Source organism: Simochromis diagramma, unplaced genomic scaffold, assembly GCF_900408965.1.
Source record: "Simochromis diagramma unplaced genomic scaffold, fSimDia1.1 OVJJ01000603.1, whole genome shotgun sequence".
Taxonomy (NCBI): domain Eukaryota; kingdom Metazoa; phylum Chordata; class Actinopteri; order Cichliformes; family Cichlidae; genus Simochromis; species Simochromis diagramma.
The window spans coordinates 23,670,466-23,687,236 of NW_024387414.1; positions in this window are offsets into that span (position 1 = coordinate 23,670,466).

Below are 16,771 nucleotides of genomic sequence, written 5' to 3' on the forward strand. Positions count from 1 at the left end.
CGAGCTGATCCTGTGCCTTAAACCATTTTACAGCAGCCATGTCACAAAGCTCCCTTGGCACACGGTGATTTGTAATTTGTAATTACAAGAATTGATTAAAATGACCTCACTGGGTTACAATTTTTTTTTTAAATCCAATTATTTAGACCGCTGAGGCCTTCAGTTGACAGATTGCAAATCTGCATTGCATATCTGGGAGAAGGGACACGCATACAGCCATCTCTTTGCAGGGGTCAAATGCTACAGAAATACTGTCTCCCTTGTAGCAAACTGTCTCATCTCCATGCATGTCTGAAACCAGCTTTGACTTCCTCATATTCACTCATGATACCTGCCAAATAAGGTATCGCCGTCCCTCTCCAAAGCCTCTCTTTAATATTCTATTCCTATCAAACAAAAAAGAGACCGGATAAAAAATTGATTCAGGCTGAACACAAAGGCAGAGGTGAGGGAGCTGTATCCATCACTGGCAGCCATTACATTTGTCACCAATTACTAATAGCTCTCAAAATGTCACTCTCCTTTGGTTTTAATCACATCCTGGAGTAACGCTACTCAATTTGTTTCTTAGTTTGTTGCCACAGACTCTCAGTTTGTCGACAGGCTGGCACGCTGTGAGTTATGTGACCCCATTTCAGAGCTGCGATAACTAATAGACTTGCATCAAAATTCATATCTCTTCTAAGGGCCTAAATTATTTGTGTAGCTTTTACCACGCAAATTAAATCTTACAAAGATGTGTGTTTTGCTGCGTGGCTCCATCTATCTTAGTCCGCAGCAGTAATTAGATTATCACTCAGTTGATGAGCTTCTATCACACGGCCACCCATTTAGTCAACTACAGTATACACACACACACACACACACACAGTTATAAACACAAACACAAACAAAAATCCCACCCCAGGCCCGTGTTTAGATGATGAATAGTGAATCATATACATGTATGTGCCCAAGTTTTGTCTCCAAAAAGAAACAATTGAGATGTTGATTTGTTGCTATGTAGCTTATGTTCTTTAATTAATTTGATAATTACCCAAAACCTAACTCAGGAAAGCCCTGAGCTGTGCACACAGTGCGACATGCACGGTATAATATGCATGAATTGAACTGTGCCCAGCGGTCGAGAGGGAAAAGAGAAAAGCAGATTGCAAGGGCGAGAGAAAAGTAAATGACAGAAATGAAGAGGAGGTGGCATAGTTAGAGAAGTTATTGATGAATGTGGCTATTGATGAGTCACTCTGTTTCCAACCAGTCCGGCCATCCTTCAGACCGACTTTAATCACACTAAGCTTAATTGATAATCAAAACAGCAGCAAAGAGTAAGAGACCGTTTAAGTCCCGCTGTGTCATATTTTCAGGAACGCGGAATAATTGGGTAAAATTAAAGTTTAGGCAGCTCATTATAACTATTGCAATTCTTCAGCACCATGAAAAAAAAAAGAAAATCCTACTTCTGTGAATTCAAAAGCCTGTTTGGAAGGGAAATCGTGTTCGCAAATGTCAGTTTCCCTTTTATTTGATTGTATCAGAAGATTATCTAAAGCTTCTATAAGCAAAAGGAATATTCAGCAAAGACTTCACATTTGTGCCACATTAATATCTGAAAACACTCTGAAGACACAGTGTAGGTCAACACCGGGGATAATGAATAACAGAAATGTAACAAGGAAAAGAAAAAAAGATCTGCAGTTGAAAGGTTAGCGCTTGCAGATAAAACTTTAAAGTAAGATTTTATTCCGAGCAAAAGAAAGTAAAGAGCACTCAATGCCCCCCACCCCCCAAAAAACCCTCCTCTAATCTAATCTACTTGGAAGCAAAAGAAGACGAAGGCTTGGATCACATCTTTCAGACAAGCACTGGGGTCTGATCCGAGTATGTAACTTATTCACGGCGTCATCCCTGTTTCACAGCTGGCTTACAAAACAATCTATCTTCAAACACTGGACAATCTCCCTCGCCTTTTCATGCTGTTCTGTACACACGAGCGAAGAGAAATGCAGGGATGGGGATGGAGGGGGTGGAGGGGGTGACACATTAGAGGAAGAGATTAGAATGATGTTATCTACATCTGTGCATAGCCCTATCCAAACTATTAATCAAAGATTCATTTTCCTCCTTCATCACGAGGACTGTTAAATCCTTTAGGAGATGAGAGAATTACTACATCTTTACCTCTGTAAGCTCTTCAATTCTGCAGATTTAAAACAGCATAGTGTCAAAGCTTGCAACCGACCAACAGCCTCACTTGGTTCTAAAAGCATTAGTCTCTTAATCTCTCCCTTCTTTTTGTGTGTGTGGCAACAGGAGTGTTGAAACTAAGCCACGACTACTCGCAAAGTTAAAATCGTGAATAAATCACATCCACTCAAGCAGCTTAGAGCCACTGCAAGATTGCAGCGAGCGCCATGTGCGAAAGAGTCCACTTCATCTTATTTATCAAATGTATGAAAGGATCCGGTTTTATGGATATTTTGCATAATGTTGTGAATAGCCAAAACACCTGTCTGTGTTTACTGATCGCCAGGTTGTTAGAGTGATGGTAAAGCTTCCTATACACAAGACAAACAAGTGCTGCTGCCTTCCTGATTCCTGTGAGGCTGTTTTTATAGCAATTGTTGAACCAGTCTTAGCTGGAATAAATCCATAAATGTAGCTGCGCTGTTTCATGCAGCAGTTTGTTAATAATGTTTGCAACAGTCTGTGTAGCCGAACCAATAATTGCCAATTGGAATATGTTGGTTGGGAGCACCTTGAAAGTGATTGTTTTAGTCACAAACTGTGATATGACTCTGTTAACATGTCAGCGCTACACACAAGGACAATTATTTCTATTGGCCATGCACATATGGGGTAGTTAGTCAGCCAATTACGAGCGGGCGCCTCTGTCCTAGATCTTGAAGGATAATAGAGGCAGTAATTATGATGTGTTCATTTTAATGTGGTTTTATTGACAAGCATGGTAGCAGCGCTGCCTTCGCCCCCAATTGCAGCTGCTTGTGAAAACAGCTTTGAGTCAAATACAATGTCATATCTAATTGAGTTGCAAACAGACACAGGTGTAAAAAAAAAGTGCAGAGGTATGCCGAAATGCAATTCAGCTGTATCAAATAAACTGTAATGGAGACGTTAAAAAGGCGCAGTAATACAATAAACAAATCAAATATCACACGCATACATTAGAAAAACACTTTTTTATGACCCTGGCAGACGCGAAAGAAAGAAGATGAAGGATCAAAGCTCCTTAGAGGAGAATTCACCCATTTATTTTTTTAAAAGCTGGTTTTCAAACGGTGTCCGTTATTTTGCTTTTTGATTAATTCACTTGTTTAAAATATTCAGTAGAAAGGGCCTTTAAGGTCAAATGGTCATATTCTGGTCATGTTCGTTTCAAAACAATGTAAGTAAACCAAAAAAGAAATGAAAGATGTGCTCTCAACTGTCTTTTCAGTCACCGTTTTCCCTCTCCTTCCTTATGCTTCCTATTAACATCTTTATAGACACTATGATCAGTCTGACACTCTCTTTATCACTGCACTTCACTCTGGACAGTACGCCTTTAACATCCTTTTATATCACACGTCTTCATTTCCGTCCTTTTCTTGTCCCTTAAATCTTTTTATATCCATTCCTCCAGCTTCCTGACCCCCCCTCTCCACTTTCTCCTTTTGTTTTTCCCCTCCCTCCCCCAAGACATTAAGGTCACGGTCAACCATTTATAACCATGTGCTTTAAATGCTGCTAAGTCTTATCTCTGAATGCTTTATGGACGCTTCATGACTGACGGCATAAAGCCACAGTACTCTACTGCCAGAGCTACAGCTCTTTATATCTCTCCTTCTCTGTCGTCCTTTCTGTCTGTCTGTCTGTGCGACTGTGTCTTTCATTCTCTCTCTGGATGGTACTTGTGGTACGCAGTGCATCATGCATCAAGCCCACTTCTCAGCACACAGGTAGGCGCGTTACAGCCGAGGCTCTGACAAATAGAGATAGGGATGGCTGATCACATGATTCGGCCAGCCCACATCCCGTGTGCTCCCTTTCGAAGGACACTGACGTCATGGGCAGAGTCAGAGCTGGTGCAATGGCTGTGTCAATGTCACCTTATGTTCTGCTTAGCTGTTAGCGTAGTGTGGTGGGAGCCGCCGTTGCTGTCGTTACTGGCTTGGCAGCCTTGAATGTAGCGCGGTGGAAGCAGCAGAGTGAGTGACAAGTCATCCTAAACTGCCACTTTAAAACCTGCTGTGGCTAATGATGTGTATCTACAAGTGACACATGTGCGTGAGTCTGTGTGTGTGTGTGTGTCTGCACATGTTAAGTGCTTGTGCACCATTACATCTATGGGTATCATTTTTAATGTGTTTTCATTTAGTTTAGCAATAAAGACATTGTCCATTAACCTCCTAATATAAATTTAATCTATTTTAACCCTTTGGTAAAGGTCAAACCACAAGAATAATCTAAATAATGACCACATAATGTTGTTTTGCCTGCAATTCTTCTTCCATTTCATGAGGATGCCATCCATTTATAATATATATTATAGTAGAGTACATGGTCATGCTGAACAAATATGTTTTTTAGCTTCAAGGAGTGAGTGTTTAGTTACCCATAAAAACTCGATCGTCTGATTGCGAACTGACAAAAGTAGTAAGAAAAAGAAATAGGTGATCTCCATCCTGTGTGTTTTGAATTACAGGTACTGTTTTTTCTTATAAAGTGTAACACTCTTTCTATATAGTATGTATTCATTCATTTTTTTGCGTGCATCTCTTGTATAGTAATGTGGAAGCATGTGTGTTTTAAAAACAAAAACAAAGGGTATCGTGTGAAGCCTAATTGCATCATTATCATTAGCAGTAGTACTAGTAGCAGCAGTATTATTACTATTATTAATAATGCTATTGTCAGGGACACACGCAACATCAAAAAGAAAGCAATCGATAGACGAGTGCAGCATCTTTTTATGTCTGTGTGCATACGTGCACATGTGTTGGTAAGATGCGAAGATATATGGGCAGCATATGCACATTCATATACGCCTGTGCGTCTGTGTGGTGGGAATACTAAATAACTGTAGCGAAAAGCCCTCGAGCCACTGTCAAAATTATCTTCTGTAGCAAGTCCCTGTAGCGCTGCTTGGCTCTATCAAGGGCCTGTGGGTTGGACTCACAGTTGTGCCTCTGCTTGAAACTTGGACAATCTCACCCATAAACTTACCGCATCCATTGCAGGCAAAACAAATAAGTAGATCAACAGTCCTGAAGTCAAATTTAACAAATCAGTTATGGCAGCTTGTATGGGCCTGTTTCTCCCTGTCTCTTTCTATTTCTGCTTCGCCATACCCAGTTGCCAGGATACCACTGTGTAATGCACAGTCCTAATTGTTTTGACTGAATAACAAGCTGTTTAATAAAGGCACCTTGTACAATGTTGTGATTCACGTCATGCACAAGCTCAGTGGATTAATTTGAGGAAGGAGTGTAGGTGCTAGTTGGTGGAGTGTCTATATGTTCCTCTAAGTCAAAACAGCTATACGCAAGAGACCATCTTACGATAGGCTTACAGCAGCAGCAATGCCAATGAGCTGTCGGACCACGCTCATCATCAGGCACACACTTGTAAAGTTGTGTGGCTGTGTAACCCTTTCCACACACACGCACACACACACGTACACACTGCAACCTTGAACTTTTCACAATGCTACATGAGAATGCAAATGTCCAAATCAGGGGGGACATCTTATAGATTTTACCCTACGAGTTCCCTTAAACAAAGTCAGCACAATGTCAGATCATTCCCAGGTGAAAGTAGCACAGGTAACTGTCCCATGAATTTACAGTGAGCAGTGGGCATCATGTGGGCTGTCTCATGTAAACTCTTCACACACACACAGCTCTCTTGTCTAAAGAAAGCACACTATCCTCAGTAGTGAGAATATATCTAAGGTGGAGAATCCTTTGCTGTGTGCTACGTGTGGGAAAGGGCAAATGCTGACAATGTCCTGACTTGATTCTCCTGACATTGTCCCAAGATCGTGTTTGAAAGCAGTATTTTCTTTTTGCTGCTGTGTTGCTATTGTCTGTGTGTGTCCATGGACAGACAGACAGACCTATGACCACCTGCTAAAGTAATATTTCTGGGATATCTCCTTTGTGGTTCTTCCCACAGCAGACACACTGTTTTTTCACTCACAAGGTGAAAATAATGCCAGTCTCACTGCTGTGGCTGTTAATAAAAAGGCACGTGTGTTATGTTAGTCATCTCAAACCCAACATGAGTGCAGAACACTCCTAATGTGCACACATGCACTCTCTCATCTGTTTCACTTTTTGACTCGTCCTTTGTAAAGACATTGTCTCAAGCATTGTCTTATCTCATCTTATCCTATCTTATGCAAAAACAGTCACCTCGAGGCACTTTATGTTGTAAGGTAAAGACTCTAATGATACAGAGAAACAACAATCAAACGACCAACTGGGAGGAAGCACTCGGCGACAGTGGGGAGGAAAAATTCCCTTTTAACAGGAAGAAACCTCCAGGGAATCAGACTCAGAGAGGAGCAGCCATCTGGTCCTTAAAGCATTTTCCAATTAAAAACAACATTTCATTTCTAGGAAACAAAAGTATATATGTTTAGTCCATATGTTGATATTTTACATAGGTTTACTACAAAATTTCTACATTTTTAGACATTGGACTTCATAAGTTATACCTTGCTAGTACCAGGTTAGACCCCTTTTTTCAGATGACAGTATTACCAGGCCCTAAACTAGATAAACTAGCCTAAATATTAAAGTACCACAGGTTGGAAGTAAATAAAGCCAGCCCACTTATAGCCCAGGGAAGAAAGTGGCGAGCTGTCCTATGAAGGACAGGTCCCTTCTATTATTAAGATGTCATTAGCAGATGATAGCAGACCTTGGCTGCCAGTTGAAGTTCCCCAGAGAGACCACCATAACGTCACTGGGTCCAGATCATGTTCTAGTACATGGTCATCATTATGACATATATTTAAAAATGCAAAGATGAGAAACTCTATTCTTGTTTATAATTAAAACCTGCTGTTGCTGTTGTCCTAGAAGATCATGTGGTTCTATTGTTTCTATGCAGTAATAAAAATTCTTATGATTAATTACAATTGCTTTCCTTTTTGTGGTGAATTGGGTCTCAGTGGTCTAAACATGCAAATACAACTTATGTATCATATGAAATCAAAGGGCATGAGGAAAGACACTACTAGCCTTTCTTATTTTGTTGATGAAGAGCCAGCTAGCACAAGACAATGTGCATCCAGGTGTATTTATAAAACATTAAACGTTTTCACACAAAGGATTACACAGGCTAATTGTTAAGTTTCTCAATTTTACCAAATTATTGTGGCAGCAGGATAAAAGCATCTATAAAAATGTTCCTTTTTTCTTCAGTTTTTGTCAAAATAAATAAATAAATCACAGATGCTGACATATTTTAAGTAATCATTCATTTATTGTTACTCTTTCCAATTGCTAATGGAAATAATAGTCTTAGGTGTAATTTTTAATAACTGTCTTCTTAGAGAAAAAGTTTACATTTTTTTTTAGAAGAGCACCATAAATAATGTGCATATTTATGTCTTTAATAAATAATGCAACCTTGTATTTAGAACACCATATGATTAAATTATAAAATAAGTGTAGTTGATTCACCCACTGGCAATTAACAGTGTGAAGTGACAAGAGCAGAGGCATTAACCGTTGTCACTGCACTTATAGTATGTCATCATTTTATAAAAAGCCTAATTAATTTGTCACATGAAAATTAAAACAAGGTTACATGGCAACACTGAAATGTGACATGTTTGTATAAGCACATGCTATGTCACAACATCGGGTTGAGCAGGATGCTCCCTCAATAATAAGTAATAACTTAACCCTTCTAACCCTGTAACACTGTTTGTGAAAACAAAAACAATAAACAAATATGTGAATTAACAGTAACCTAACAAATAAGTCACACTGAAATTTCAGCATAAAGCTACTGAACATAGCACTGGCATTTTGAGCAGCAGCGAGCAGCAGTGTAATCCAGAGCAACAGGATCGAAATCTGCAAACAGTTGATTACATCTACACAAAATGCACAACAATTAATAAGTTCAACAAATCTAAATGATATACCATTATAGACTCACACAGACAAAATTAAGGACATCTGCTCTACAGTGAGTCTTTATATTTCAGAGACCCTATTAAGAATTAAATGGGTGTTGTTAAGGTTCAAAATATTGAGGAAGGAGAGTACAAACAACCATGGTCCAGAAGATCTTGGTCAAACAATGATTTTAATGAATACACACGTGTGGGAAGAACAACTCTGTACGCAGACAGCAATTGATCTTCGACTTAATCAAAGCATACACAGATTTTTATAGCATCAGGGTTTGATTTAACGACGCCCCTTCGTGCGTCACCAACAAAATATATATAGACGTCAAATCAACCACAATGACTTTTAACACAGTTTAAAAGAAGATCATCATCGCCGGTACTTCCTGTCTACCTTTCTGTTCTTGTCTTAAAGTAAATTGTTCCTCTTTCTTGCCGAGACAACAAGGAACGGTTCCTCGTTTACAGAGACACTCTCGCAGTTACAACCAGACATGACTAACCTCTTTCCTATAAATAAATCTAACTAATGTGTGTGTGTGTTGACCTCACTCAGCCTCTATATCACCTCTCACCTACTAACTGTCTGTGTCTTGTCCTTAAATGCTCTTTCTCAATTCACCTGTTGCACTTCTGACCTTTCACCAGAACAGAGGCTCATCCTTAGGTACAATAACCTGACTGAAACTACATGTACTATGTTGAATAAATGTTTTAATCAAGAACCTCTACTAAGAGCTTAATATAAAAATGACCTGATTCACTGCATCTGGAATACAAGGTTAATATAATACCTGTATGCATAAAACCTTAAGGCCTTCGTAAAGCTATCTGTTACATTGTTAAAGCAATGATCAATTTGAATAACCTAGTAATTCAAATAGCCTCGTCTAACCTGCTCCTCAGAATACTTAGACTCTGGTTTCACTTCTGCTTTCGCTTCTGCAAACTCTCCTGCAAACTCTCTGCAACTTCCTGTCAGCCTGCTGCACTTAGTCTTTCTAAAACACACACACTGTTTAAACCTCTGAATACAATATCAATGCTGCAAATTCTATTATTAATGCAATGGTAATAATGATGATTATTTAACAATAGCAGTAAAATAATTTCCCTGCTCCACACTCCCTCTCTCGACCTCTGGAACACCAGAGGTCGCAATACATTGTGTCCTCGCTCTGACCCTCTCTGGCTCAGCAAATCAGACAACCTCATGTCATCCAATTGGTCCAGTAATAAACACCAGCTCCCATTCGAGAACACTCCATGCGTAAGCTTAGGTTTTCTTGGTCCCTCTCTTGTGGTCCATCAGGCCTCGGGCCTCCCTGTGGTCGTCGAGATCTTCTGCAAAGGAAACAAAACACCTTTTCCTGCACCTCCCTAACTTATCCTATTTGGGACTTCTGTAATCAAAAGCCTGATCCTAATTATGTTCTTAACTTATTGACTTGTATTTATATATATTCTTCAACGTTACTCATAACTTTAAAACTCTTAAACGTCTGGTTGCTCGCTCTATTTTCCCTTATCTGATCATCAACTTCCTGTACGCAAACTGTCGCTGCTCAACAAGAAATCATTATAAGCGCCTATTCTACTAAAAGCTCCAAAAGAAAACAACCCCTTTAATCAATTAAGTTTAAGCACATAAGCAATTACTCCTGTATACATCTCATCATAGCTAAATGCTGCCTAGAAACAACTCCTGTGTATTACACTAACTTCATTTTAACCTCACATTTCCTATGTTATAACCTGTTTTTGGTATAGCCTTTTATTCCATTTGCTCCTTTTAATGTAACAATACCTTCTAATTCTAATTTATCAGACTTAACCAAAACATATGCTTTCCTTCCTCTTTGGTCCGTCTTTAAGTTCAGTTAAAAGCTAAATGAATTTTAGGCCTTTTCCCTGGAATCCATACTTTCATGTGTGTTTCTGGACTCTGTGTCTGTAAGCGTGTGCAATCCTTCAATAACTCATATCATCCTCACAGTAGATTGGCTAATCATAGCGCTAGCCAAAAGCTCGTGACCCTCAAGAGACAAATTGAGCCACAACTCCTTTAAAGGCACAAAATGCAATATGTATAAAAATTCATTTCCACATATAAGCTCTCCCCTTTATCCTATGTAATATCTGTATGTGTAAGCCTACATTATAACCACTTCTTCTAGAAATCAAAAAAGAAATCAACCCTGTTCTACTCCTACAACCTTCACTAATTTTCCCCAAAGCATATCTTTTTGTCAACGTGTCCCACAATTTCCCTCTAAGATTTGTATACAGCTTTAAAACACTGGCATTGTATCTTCTAAACCGGATTCAGTTCACTTTAATCCTTTAACCTTAAGATAAAAATAACAGTTTCAGTTTTACCATATCCAAATGATCCTAAAACCCAAAAAGTCCTAAAATGATCCTAAATTATTAAACAATTAAATTAATAAACCCTAAACCATGATTTTTATAGCATCAGGGTTTGATTTAACGACGCCCCTTCGTGCGTCACCAACAAAATATATATAGACGTCAAATCAACCACAATGACTTTTAACACAGTTTAAAAGAAGATCATCATCGCCGGTACTTCCTGTCTACCTTTCTGTTCTTGTCTTAAAGTAAATTGTTCCTCTTTCTTGCCGAGACAACAAGGAACGGTTCCTCGTTTACAGAGACACTCTCGCAGTTACAACCAGACATGACTAACCTCTTTCCTATAAATAAATCTAACTAATGTGTGTGTGTGTTGACCTCACTCAGCCTCTATATCACCTCTCACCTACTAACTGTCTGTGTCTTGTCCTTAAATGCTCTTTCTCAATTCACCTGTTGCACTTCTGACCTTTCACCAGAACAGAGGCTCATCCTTAGGTACAATAACCTGACTGAAACTACATGTACTATGTTGAATAAATGTTTTAATCAAGAACCTCTACTAAGAGCTTAATATAAAAATGACCTGATTCACTGCATCTGGAATACAAGGTTAATATAATACCTGTATGCATAAAACCTTAAGGCCTTCGTAAAGCTATCTGTTACATTGTTAAAGCAATGATCAATTTGAATAACCTAGTAATTCAAATAGCCTCGTCTAACCTGCTCCTCAGAATACTTAGACTCTGGTTTCACTTCTGCTTTCGCTTCTGCAAACTCTCCTGCAAACTCTCTGCAACTTCCTGTCAGCCTGCTGCACTTAGTCTTTCTAAAACACACACACTGTTTAAACCTCTGAATACAATATCAATGCTGCAAATTCTATTATTAATGCAATGGTAATAATGATGATTATTTAACAATAGCAGTAAAATAATTTCCCTGCTCCACAGTGTACAGGATAACCCTACTCGTGAGAAAATACAGAACTAAGGCTGTTGAGAGAATCACCATCCATCCATCCAGCCATTCATTCATTCTTTGTCTTGTGGTTCTTTGAAGTTTATTAATAGTGGCAGCAGGTTAAACAGGGAATTCCAGATGTCCTTCTACCGAGCAGCATTACAAAGTCCTCTTGGAACTTTGTAATGCTGCTTTCTGATGTGTTCCAGTTCCAAATAAGATATAAAATCTCTCCCAAGGTCTCCCCCTTGTTGGGCATGCCTAGAAAACCTCCAAGTGGGCCTGGAGGCTTTCTGAGATCCAAACCACCTCGTGGCTCTACTCCTAGGTCCCTCTGTATGTCTGGGCACATCCTGTCTCTAAACTCAAATGAAAGGGAATGACCAGCTGTGATGTGTAAGAACTTTTGTCATGTTCATTCATACATAAAGATGGAAAAGAGGATGGAGGGTAGAATTTATTACCAATACCAAGGATTATGATGTCACTATTTTATATGAATCATCCCTAAAAGCACATGTCTGAATAAGCAAGGATCCAAATTTCTGGTACCAGAAATGTCCTGGTTCCTTTTTTGCATTGTTATTACAATTGACCAATGAGAAGGAGTCATCTGACTGAAGAAAAATGGTGTATATGGAGTGCAAAAAAGGGAGCACGTTTGATAAAATGATATTGTAAAATTATCCCACTTTACTTGAGTAGTTAACCCTTAATTATACTTCATAAATGTGTTTTTATGATGTGGGATTGAGGATACTGTATGAGGCATTACCTTGCTGGGCATTTACACCAATAAAAGTACAATGCTTTAAATATTTAATGCGCTACATAAAGTAGTGCATTAAACTGCACTTGCTAATGGTGCTCAGTGTAGTGTGCTACTTAAAGACAGAGCCACTGAAGAGATTGAAGTAAATCGGTATAGTGTTGCGCCAATGGAAAATTACTTCCTGTTTATATATGTCAGTAAGTTTGAGGCTGCAGATGCAAGTGTAAGTGCTGCATGCAAATGACCAGGGTGCCTCTGCCTGGGCTCCATGAGGGATGCTAATGTGAGCATCAAGCTTTCTTTAGAATGCAAGTCAGACTCAATTGACGTGCATGCAAACATGAACTTATACCTGAAGAGGGTAAAGCTGTTATTCAGATGAATCTGAACCAATCAGCATGTGACAGGATTGCAGACTTTGCCCTTGCAGAGTCAGGTGCTTCCTATGGTAGCTTTAGAAAAAACAGCAATTTTCTAACTTGTCACTTTAAAGTCAGCTTCTTTGTATTTATTATATTTGCAGAAGAGTAGTTTTTGTTCATTAGAGCCGTGCGCAATAAATTCTTAAACCCTCTTACACTGGCATCAATTTGAAAGTACATATATATATATATATATATATATATATATATATATATATATATTATATATATATAGATAGATAGATAGATAGATAGATAGATAGATAGATAGATAGATAGATAGATAGATAGATATGAAACTCGAGAAGAATTATCAATGTGATTCTCTTGTTAAACAGACTAGAGTCTTCTTTATATATAATGCAATAGTGGCAATGTAAAGTTCATGACAGGTAGTTCTGCAGCCATAGTTAATGTAGCCTTGGTGCTTTGACAGGATGTGTTTCTATTAGATACTCCAGGGATTTTCAGTATCCTCTCTTTCTAATGAAATGTCTCGAAATGTTGAAGTCATAGTTTGTGAATCCCTTCTCCACTCACAGTCGCACACTCACATTACATGGACTGTGGGACTGTACTGGAAGTAGCTACTGAGGCACTGCAGCATATTTTCTTCTTCTTCTTCTTTTTTTTGTCTATACGTTTTTTTGTTACGATGCCATAAGGAAAGTGACTGAAATTATTTCACGTTTTGCATTTTGTTGTTGCATTCACATTCACAGCAACAATTCTAGGATCTGAAAACTTAAAACAAAAAAAAACACTTCTTGTGGAGATTTTATGATTTTTTGCAAGAATGGGAAAAATAGATGCAAGCTTAAATATCTCTCCATCATTGTTCGGAATGCTAAAACGGACTTTCATTCTACCTCGGGTACACACAGACACAGAAACATGCACATCTGTGTAGTCACGCCAGAACTAGAGCCACTGTTTCACTGCTCTACTAAAATAGTTAAAAACTGTTTCTGTAACCTTACTGATGCAGAATTCTTTACATCTTTGGTTTATTAAATTGTAACCAATAAAGGTTTTGCTGAGTGTAATTTTCACACTGCTATATTTTTAAGATATATTTAAAAACTAGGAATATAAATTAATAATTAAATCAGGGATGCATCTGCTTTTACAATGTTAGAAATTCTGTTTTTACTAATAAAAACAATATTTATGATTTAAAGTCTGGGATCAAGGTGTGTTCTTTTGTGCTACAGTCACCAAAGTGAGAGCAGTGGTTGGGAACCAGGTCTGCATTCACTCATGATCAGGAGCTGTGTTTATAGCAACTTGCATCGTGCATCGTGACAGGGATGGAATAGCAATAAGATGGGGTCTGTCTGCCATCAATCTGCTACATTCATTAACTGTGTTTAACTGTAATAAAACTGTAAAAACTGTGAAACTGCTGCTTCACATTTAACAGAAATTCACATGAATTTAAGTCCAAGTAGACTCTCATGGATTTGAAACAGAAATGTCTTCATAAAAAGCAAAAAGCTAGTATTATAAGTATTTCCAGTTGGTCTGTTGGGGTCTGACAGCAGAAGGACTGATATGACCAAAGAACCAATTCTGATGTACATGATACATTTTTAAAACGTTTTTATGATCAAAAAGGTTTTGGGTAAGTTGTAGCCTTTTGGGTAAAGTATTTTTTTTTTTTCCTAAACAGTTTTGGCACATTTATTTACCGAGAATAACTAAATATTATTACGTATCACAGTGAATAGTGTTTATCTCAGTTGCTTTGGCATATTTATTTGAACATTTTTGAAATTCTGAAGATACATTTCCCAAAACAGCTCATTCATGCAGCGAAACACTAGACATAATCTGTAAAAGACTGTAAAACCTTAAACTTCAAATCCATTTGTCAAAAAGACATTTTTGCATCAGCGAGTGCTTTTACTAACAAAATGACAAATTCCTTGAACGCTGTGTAAACTATAGTGGTCAAAATGTTTATGCATTCTGACAGAAAGAGTCGACTCTAGAAGTGTCCTCATCTTATTAAAATTTTCCAAATATCTTTTCCTGCATATTTTCTCTGACACTTTTTTCTTCAGCAAAACTATAATTACTGATATTGCGTATCAAAGTGATTACTTTGAAGGGTAGAAGGTTTTAAATTCTACTTTGATTCTTGCTCATTTCTTTTGTCTTTCTCTTGCTGCACTGCCACACATCCTTACTCCTCTTCCTCTTCGTGGGCAGAAGTTTGGCCACATAAAATGTTCATCTCAGCAGGCTGCTCTATGTTCCAATTTGTTAGAACTCTGTTGCACTCAAGTTCAATAAATATGTTTTACTACTATGGCTTATACTTTTTACTTCACTTCATGATAACTGATTCGCACATGATAAATATAAATTAATAAACTGAAGGCATAGAAACTAACATTTTTTTGTTTTTGTTTTTTTTCCCCTGTCCCGTTTGGCTCTTTTGCCATCAGAATTATTGTCTAAAGGCGAAGAAAGATGCCCAACGGATTTACTTTACCAAATTGACCATCCCAGCCTTGCCGTAATGGTCCATTTGATTCACCTTTTATTGTTTATTTTATTTTCACTTGCTGAATACGGGACAGACTTGACTGGGGGAAAGAAGGGGAGAAAGAAAGAGGGAAAGAGAAACAGCTGAGAAGAGGGACGGGGGAGAAGGGCACAAAACAAAAACCAACAGAATGGGCAGAAAAAAAAAATGCATATATCAATCACCTGGATCACCTGTTGAGAAAGAAAAAAGAAAACAAGCAGAAGAGAACAAGAGTAATAGAATAAACAACATCACAATGATATCTGGGAATATGACAGTAAATACTAAATATTAAACATTATTGTGCAGCACATAAGATCAACAGAACACAGTGTGCTTTGAGGTAGGAGCCAAAAAGGGTGTAGTTTGTGTGTGTGATCACCCGTGTGTACACCTGTGAGCATGGACGCGCTTGTTTTTTTTAAAAGGTTCCTTCATGTAATGATCTGCTAGAGGGTGTGGGGGGGGGCCACAGCCCCGTCCTCCAGGGCATGAAGCAGGTATGGAGGAGATCAAAACTCCAGACATCCAGAGGCCCCCAGAACACAAGAGACCAAGGAAGACCAACAGAGGGGCAGCCGCGCCACTATCCCAGAAAGAGCTGAGGAGAGTCCCAGATGAGGGCTCACTCAGCAGCCGCGGAGCAGAAGCCAGGGAGAGTTGCAGTGACGCGCCCGTGAGCTCCGCCGGCAGCCAGCCGTGCCTGAGTGACCAAGCCCCAGGCCGAGAGGCGGGGGCACCCCACCTCCGAAGTGGCCCGAGCGAGACCCAGGCTCCAGGCCCCGATAAGCGGCCGCCAAGGAGTGAGCCGGTGTGTACCCGGACGCCCACCCCCGGACACAAAGAACCACCAACGCACCGAGTCTCTGAGGGAGTCCGCCACCGGCAGGGGAAGTGGTGGTAGGGGGAGATAGGCCTCCAAACCTTGGAGGGCCTGAGATGTCCCCAGAGAGGTGGCGTCTGATACCCAACCTGACATATAGACACAGACATACAGGCACACACAGATACAAACATCCATTCCCACCCTCATGCTCTCATATGCACTTACTCCACACTCAACCAACGTGGAGACAGACATAAAGAGACGCTGTACACACAATCACACTCCCCAAGCGTACTCTACAAACCGGGTCTAGGTACCCTTGCCCCTGGAGGGGGGAACTGCACCCAGACCCAGGTGGTGTTACCCTTTTCCCTGCGGTGGGGAGAAGCAGACCGCCCCGACTCCGCAGCAGCAGGGAGGCCCCACATTCCAGACGGCCAACTCCTCCTCCTAGCCCCCCGCTCCAGCAGGTCGCAGAGAATGGGGGTGAGAGAAGACTCCAAACCTCCCTCCACCCGCTCATTGTAGTGTTGATGCATGTGTGTTCTAAGGTGCATTTAAAACTCAGGAGGGCATGGAGCTACCTGCCAGAGAGCAGCAGGTAAGCGCATAGCCCCTCCTGCTAGCCCTCAATGTCTACGTGTATTTAACATTGAGAGGTGGGCAACGACGCCAGGGGTGAGGTTGTACACCCTGATGGTAATTTGGATTCCGTGTATCGTGCCCA